Source organism: Cygnus olor, chromosome 10, assembly GCF_009769625.2.
Source record: "Cygnus olor isolate bCygOlo1 chromosome 10, bCygOlo1.pri.v2, whole genome shotgun sequence".
NCBI classification, from domain to species: domain Eukaryota; kingdom Metazoa; phylum Chordata; class Aves; order Anseriformes; family Anatidae; genus Cygnus; species Cygnus olor.
In genome coordinates, this window is record NC_049178.1 from 15,165,228 (window position 1) to 15,172,754 (window position 7,527).

A 7,527-nucleotide genomic window follows, 5' to 3' on the forward strand; every position below is an offset into this window, starting at 1 on the left:
AATAAAAATAAATAAAAATAATAAAAATAAATAAAAATAAATAAAAATAAATCGAAAAAAACTGCCCGTGGTTGCGAGGTGGTGCGCTCGCGCTGCGCTGTGAGGGGAGCCGAGCCGCGCGCAGTGGGGTTCGGTCCCCTCTGATCCCCCAAAGTGTGCCCTCATGCCTCACGTTGGGCCAGGGTTGGAAATTCGGAGGCGTTTCATGTCAGAAAGAGTGGTCGGGCGTTGGGACGGGTTGTGCAGGGAGGTGGTGGGGTTCCTGGGGGGTCCCTGGGGGCCTCAAGGGAAGGTTGGACGTGGTGCCTGGGGACGTGGGTTAGTGGTGACACTGGTTAGGGTTGGACCAGGTGATCTGGGAGGTCTTTTCCAACCCTAATGATTCCGTGATTCAGTGGTCCGCTCCAGAATACCTCAGTTCTCAGATATTTGGTGCTTCAAGAACAACGCAGGGGAAAAGTGCTTCCAGGGGATCTCAGCTTCTGCGGTGGGAAAAATAAATAGATAAATAAATCAGCTTGTAGCCTTCATTGTGGCGGAAACAAACTTGACTATGTTTCCCAAGAGCATACTTGTGGCTCAAAAAGCCAGAAGGCAGACAAAAAGGGCTATTAAAAACCCGTGTTTTGATGCCATCACATGCTGTGCGGGACTGTGACTCCTGGCTTCTTCACCACACTCCCATGTACTTCTCATTTAGCGTTTTTAGCATTTCTCCATCTCTGTGTTAAACATTTTGGTTTTTATCTTTCCCAGCCTCGTGCTCTTTCCCCACACCACGGTCCTGCAGGGCTGCTGCAAACCATTCCCGCTGGATTTCATAGATGAGGCGTGCGGCGGCAGCACCGCACGTCCCCATCAGTTCCTCTTTGTGGAGATGGTACGGTTCAGCTCCGCTTGCTGCCCTAAATCAAGGCCCTTTCTCATCCTTTAAAGCAAGGAGAGCATCAGCCCTCATTTTCCCTTGCCTTTTTGTCTCTGTCATCCCTAACAGGACAACGACGTGGCTGGAGTTGAGCTTTAAACACAGTGCCTTTCATATTTTGGAGTTGGGTTTCTCTTCTAGGTCATGGGAGAAATTGTTTCCTCCACTGTTTTAGCACAGCTTATTCCCAAGATTGGTTTCTTTACGTCGGTCGTGAATTATTTAGAAGTTTGCCAGCAGACACTGTTGTCTCCTGCATTTTTGATACGTGCTAATATTTGTTATGTTGACTCTGATCTTTTTGTTTGTTTGTTTGTTTTTCATTTAAATTGCTGGCTTGCACTTTTACAGCGTTTTACAATGAAAAAAAAAAGAACAAGTGTTTGGAGTTGGGCAGTTCCTTTGTTCTTGAGGAGCAGCCCTTTCTTTTTTTCCTGTTTCTTTTTTGACTTGCAATCTCTTTTGTATTGATTGTGCCATCAGGAATTGCTTTGATGCTTTACAAAGAGCTGTACATTGCAGTAATGCTGATGATATTTGCCTGGTGGCCTTTGCCTTTGCTCAGAAACCTATTAATTAGTTGATTGCTTTTTTGTTTGTTTGTTTAGGACAGACACTTTTAGGCCTCCTGCATATTTTCCTGTTGGAATCTTGTCCCCAGATATGTCTCAGGATGACGTGCTCTGGAGCTGTGGCCTGCCACATATTGCTAGTGTGCCGTGGTTAGGAAGAAAAGGCCGGCTGGTTCTCTCTGACGAGTCCTGAGCACCCAGGCACTCTGCTCACCCAGTGGGTGTTGCTCATGAGAGACATCAAGCTGGGGTTTGGTCACAAAAATTTAGTTCCTAATAAAGATCAGTCTTTTTTTAAAGACTGTGCATAACTACTGTAGCTCTGGTCACTCATACTGTCTGCCCAAATCCCCTCATCCTTCTAATCCTGCTGCATTTTGGCATCCGTGATGCATTGTGGAGGGGAGAGCCAAGGTTTCGTTATTGTGCCGCATGAAGAAGCTTTTCATTCTCCCATTTCTGGATTTGCCACCTTTTACTTGGCCCCAGTGTCAGTTGTTAGGAGCAAGATGAAAGTAAGGGAGTCGATTTTTAATTTTCTTGGGCTTAGTTACTGCTGAAATGTCATGTTTTGTTTTGTAACTGTATGAAACACTAGTTAATTAAAAAAGCCGACACTTCTCATCTGTAAATATTTGCCTACACTTTGCATATTTATGTATATTTAAGCAATAACTGGGAGTAAGGGAGCCGGCTGCACGCATGTGACATTCACTGCTAAACATGGAAGGAAATTGAGAGAGGATATTTGGGTCTCAAATACCTCTATGAGGAAATAAGGCCCCGTGGTGACTGTAATTCTCATGTGGCCTTACAGCATTTAAAAGGATCCAAATAAATAAATACGGGAGGTGTTTTCTTTACCAAATGGACCTCAGCTGACTGCTTCCCTCCCAGCAAGGTGCGGTGGTGCTGAGGGCAGCCCGGTGATGGCCAACAGAGACAGCAGGGCTTGGCTGAAGTCTGGGAAGTGCATGTATTTCCACATCTGTGCCATGCATCGGGCACAACCTGGGACACAAGAGGTCTCGTCTGAGCATCAGGCAGCGCTTCTGTGCTGTCAGGTCAGCCACCACTGTCCGCAGGTCAGGACCACGGCCCCGAGCTCCCAGGAGCAGTGCAAATCCCACCGTACTGTGCATAAAACTGCTTTTTGGATACTCAGCCCCACTGGCGGGATGCACGAGGGATCTCTCTGTGGTATCCAAAACGTGGGCGCAGTCCTCCCAGGGGTTTTGCATATCAAGGGAGCGCTGGGAGCAGCGAGCACCCCCACAGACACCAAGCTGCCCACCCCAGCTCACTTGCCCCCTAGTCAGCTCCCCTGCCACTCTCCTCTTTCACCAGCCATGGCTGAGCCCAAATGTCACCAAATGTCTTTGCTTTCCACGTGCAAAAGGAGTGAAGGGTCCCGTGAGCGGGCTGCAGTGTTTCGTGCTGCAGCGAGGAGCTCTGTGCGCACACCATCCCACCGTAAGCTGCAGGCTCACCTCCGTAGTGCCAATTACACCTTCTTACCTTGCTTGAAGCCACGCTGTGATCCTCAGGCTTTTTCATCTCGTCAGCTGGGTACCCGTTTCACTTTAATTGGTGCCCTTTATTTATTTATCTGGATATTTTCAAATCAGGAGATCCTTCCCTGTTAGCGCACCAGGGGTGCTTTGAAGGGCAATATTTCCCTTAATCCACACACGAAGCCTTTTGCAGAATTAAATCGGGGGGTTCCAGCAAACAGCCGGTTTAGGGGGAAGTTAGTACCCCGGGAGGACAAAACCAACCCGCATCATTAGTCAGAGATGTGGGAAGCTGTTGGCATCTAATGGCCGTGAGACATCGCAGGGCAGGTGGGTGGCTGGGGGGCTCTTCCTTCGCTCCATCACCTGCAGCAGCCCTGGGCGCAGGGGCTGGCAGGGCGCTGAAGCTGTTGGATGCGGCTGCTCCAGAAATCTGCTGGGGAACTCCTATTTAATAGGTGAGAAAACACTTTTATTTGTTGCCGGGAAAGCAGACAGGAGGAGAAAGTTCCTGGGTGAAAAGGGTGACGGGAGGCAGGGCGTCCTCCTGCCCAGAGCATGGTCCCGATTTGCCGTGCAGATTTTTGGACTCTTGTCATGATCCAGGCTCCTGCCCTGCATTTATCCCACCATCAAGCACAGCACCACTGAACTGACATCTGCACAGGCACATAACAAATGCACGTGCAAATGGTTTACACTTGAACCTTGAAGGCTGCCTTGTATTTCAGATATTGTGGCTTTTCATGCAGTCAGGTGGATGTTGGTGTTGTGTGGCTGCTTGCTAACTGTCCGAAACGGCAGACCGTGAGCCTGAATTTCAAAATGAGGTCCACTGACTGCATCTTTTCTCCTAAATGCAGATTTACTTTCAGAAAATTGGTGTTTTGGAGCAACCTACTGGTGCACTTGTTTCATATACAGCAGCAGCACCTGGGGTATAACCAGCGCTGCTATTGAGAAATGATGGGAATATTTTCACAGCCGGGTGATGGCTCTGGCCCTCGCCTGCCCACGTGAAGCACCGAGATCGATACCTCCCACAGACTGATGTCAGAGTTTTGTGGGGTGTGGGATAAGGTCTGCTGCTTTTTAAGATATCCTACTGTTTGCAGAAATCCACAAATCTTCATTAAGGTCTGTGGTCTCCAGCTGTGTGCCTGTGTCTGCCTTTGTTTTTTAGGTAATTTGTGCTGTACACTTTCACCAAATGATTGCTTTTATTGTATGCGGTTCCTTCTGCTGGGCACTTCTCTGTTGACTATGATTACTGCCACGTCAACTGTAAATGCTCCTTTACTGTATAATTAACTTTATCTGCTTTGCTACAATGCCTCTCCCTGGTAATTACACACACTTCAGCTCTTTCACTGCATTTCTACAACTTTACGAAGTGCTGTGATTACTCTTGCCCGGTCTCTGTCCAAACTGCAGGGTTTTCACGTCTACAATTACATCTTTTTCCTTGCAGCAGCCCTGCTGTAATCTGGATATTGATTACGGTACGTACACGATCTTTAAATAAACCATCTGTCTGGAGTTCATTGGGGTTTGCATGTGCTGGTAGCAAAAAGCTCATTCAAGTCCTCAGGTTGTTGAATGGTTGGCGTTGTAGGTAGACCTGGGGAAATTTGAAATGGAGAGCAAGAATTTAAAAATCTTTCAGTCTTTCTGCTCTCTTGGGAGTTACTCTGTTTTCTTCCTTAGCTCAGTCTTGTGAGCCTTTTTTTGTGTGTGGTGCATTAGTGACTTTTGTCCTCCGTAGATTTTTTAAGCTCCTTTTTCTCAAGGTAATGGTCGCGTGCAATCATACTGTCTGCCCGTCAGCCTGCGCTTCTGCTCTCTAATGGATTTTAAACCTGGGTCAACTTGAACCAGGTTTGTCAGCTGCCAGGAGACCTCAGCGATGCACGATTGCTCGGATTTAGGTGCAGGCCAGGTAGGACTGACCCAGGCCAGGAAAGGCACAGGGGTTCGGGTTAACCCGTGCTGCCCTGCCCTGCAACGCCTGCATCTCCGCCCCAGCGCCAATGCCTTCTGTGCAGCCCAGGCTAATTTTGTGCAGCCGTGGCAGGGAAGGGAAATGTGGGCAGCCATGAGGCACGTAGAAAGGAGAGCTGGGAGCGTTGCAGTGGTGGGGATGGGGACAAACTGGGCAGAGGGGTGTCCGGCCTGCGAGAAACCAGCCTTCATTGGTGAGTGCGCACAGAGCGGCAGCTGACACCGTAATTACAAATATTGACGTGCTTTGCCAGGTCTTTTGCACAGCTTCTTTTCAAGCGGGCAGCCTCGTTTTCTTTTTCACTCTTGATAATGACAGGTCATTTTCACGTCACGCAAAGAAAAGCGCTCGGCTGAGGAGTGTCATGTAACTTCTATTTAGATCTCGTAGCAAGTCAGTCAAACGCCCATTAATCAAGGGAAGCAGCCTTTGATGCGAACACGACTGCAGCGTTGTATCATAGTGCTGTCTTTTAAAATAAACACCGCGGTGGAGTGGATGCAGCCTGAGCATCCTGCTGGATTCACAGGGCGAGATACCTCTCTGAACCGCGTGGGAATTGGGCGCTGACCATCGCTGAGGACTGCTGCTGTACCTGGCGGCGCCTGCCGGATGCCCGCTGCTGTGAATGTCAGATTAGCCGAGGAAGCCGCTCTCGCTCCCTGCCCCGAGTGCTCTGAGTGCCAGGGTGGGATTGGGAGTGAGCTACACCCGCACAGCAGTGCTGCGAGAGAAAAGTCGGGTTTAGTGAAAAATAGATGGATTATTGCTGCGGTGCTGCAGCGACGTAGGTACCTTTTGGTTTCGGGTTTAATCTTCTTCAGCAGCAAGTTGACATTTTAGTCCCTTTTGCCATCTCTCTGTATTGTAACCACCCCAAAGTGAGGAAACCTCTGCCGTGGTGGTACGTCAGGAACAAGCTCTAAGTGCCCTGCAAGCCCCTGGCTGGCTGGGTTCAGCCCGTCCCCCTGCTTAACTCACGCTTTGCAGCTGAACTACGGCACTGCCTGCTAGGTGGTGTTATTTTTCTCTCCGTTGCCATTTTCCTTTCATCCCCGACTTCCCCCTCCCCATCTCTTGCTCTCTGTACCTTTCCTTTTCCCACGTGCTTTTTGCGCTTGGGGGTGGCAATTCACCTCGCCTGGTAAAGGAGATGGCTCTCCTGCTGTCGCCTCCTTTCAGCGTGCGGTTCGGGTTTATCACCTAGCGTATCAGATGCTATATTTTACACGGTGTGATTTACAACTTCTAAATCCTCCCGGTAACTCACACGAGCAGGGCGCGATGCCCAAGCCCTTCCCAGATACTCACCCTCTGAATCAGCCTCTTTTCGCCTTACCCTCTGAGACGTGCGGTGTGGCAGCTACCAGTGCACGGACACCCATCTCTGCCTCAGCATTATCCCCCTTTATTCGCTGTTTATTGCGATTCGGCACAAAAAATGGAACGGGATAGTCCTGGCCCGCAGCCAGCAGCGTGCGCCGAGGGGTGGCGCAGCACAGCCTGCTGCTTCTAACATTTTCCAGGTTAACGTTTTTCCCTGGTATAATTTAATCCCTTCCTCTCTAAAAGCATAAATCGCCTTTAGTGTTTTCCTAGCGTGACCTGCACGACAGCACCTCCCCATCTTGCCCGTTTTCCTCCGTATTCACGCCGAACCCTGCACTGCCACCGGTTCCGGTGCCGTCCCCGTCACGCTGGGGCTCCCTCCGGGGCTGTACCTGCTGCTCTGCTTTTGGGGCTGGCACCCAGAGCTGCCCCCTTATTACGTTCCCATGCCTGCTGGCAGCTGCGGCAATCAGGGCACGAAGAGCAAGCTTGGACGCTGCGGCAGGAGGGCTTCTGCCCCGGAGTCCGTCTGGCACCGGGAGGTGTTCCTGCCAGCAAAAGGCAAGGCACGTGGGGAAACGCAGCTTGCTGTTCGCTCGAGCAGAGACGAAGGTGTCCCAATTTGTGGCCATCAAGCGCTTGCTGCTAATTGCAAAATACCTCCTCATCAGCTGGAGGTCCTAGCCCCGCTTACAGCACACCGGGGACACGCCGAGCTCCCCGATTCACGCCTTCCCCTGCTTATTTCAGAGCTCTGGCACCAAGCCGCTCTGAATTTGGTGGCTTGGATGCGATCTGTGCGTCCTTCTGGTGACGGCCGTCGTGCTTCTGGTGACGGCCATCCCTGGTCAGATGCCATTTAGCCAGGGGCCTGACTGTCAAACAGCCTGTCCACTTGTCCTGGGCTTGGGCTGCAGTCAGGCTGCGCTCCGAGAAACCCTGCCTGCCTCAGCCTGGGGCACCGAGCGGTTGCTCTCTGCTGGCGTCCTTCTAACCACTTGTGCAGTAGCACTTATATACACAGCCACACACACCATAAATAACTATACCTACAACTATATACACTGTGCTGTATATATGTAAACACACACGTATGAATATATCTATCTGTGTGTATGTATATATATATACATATCTGCGTATGTAATAAGCATTGCAGGAGTCTTACTCGCATTTTTCTTTTCC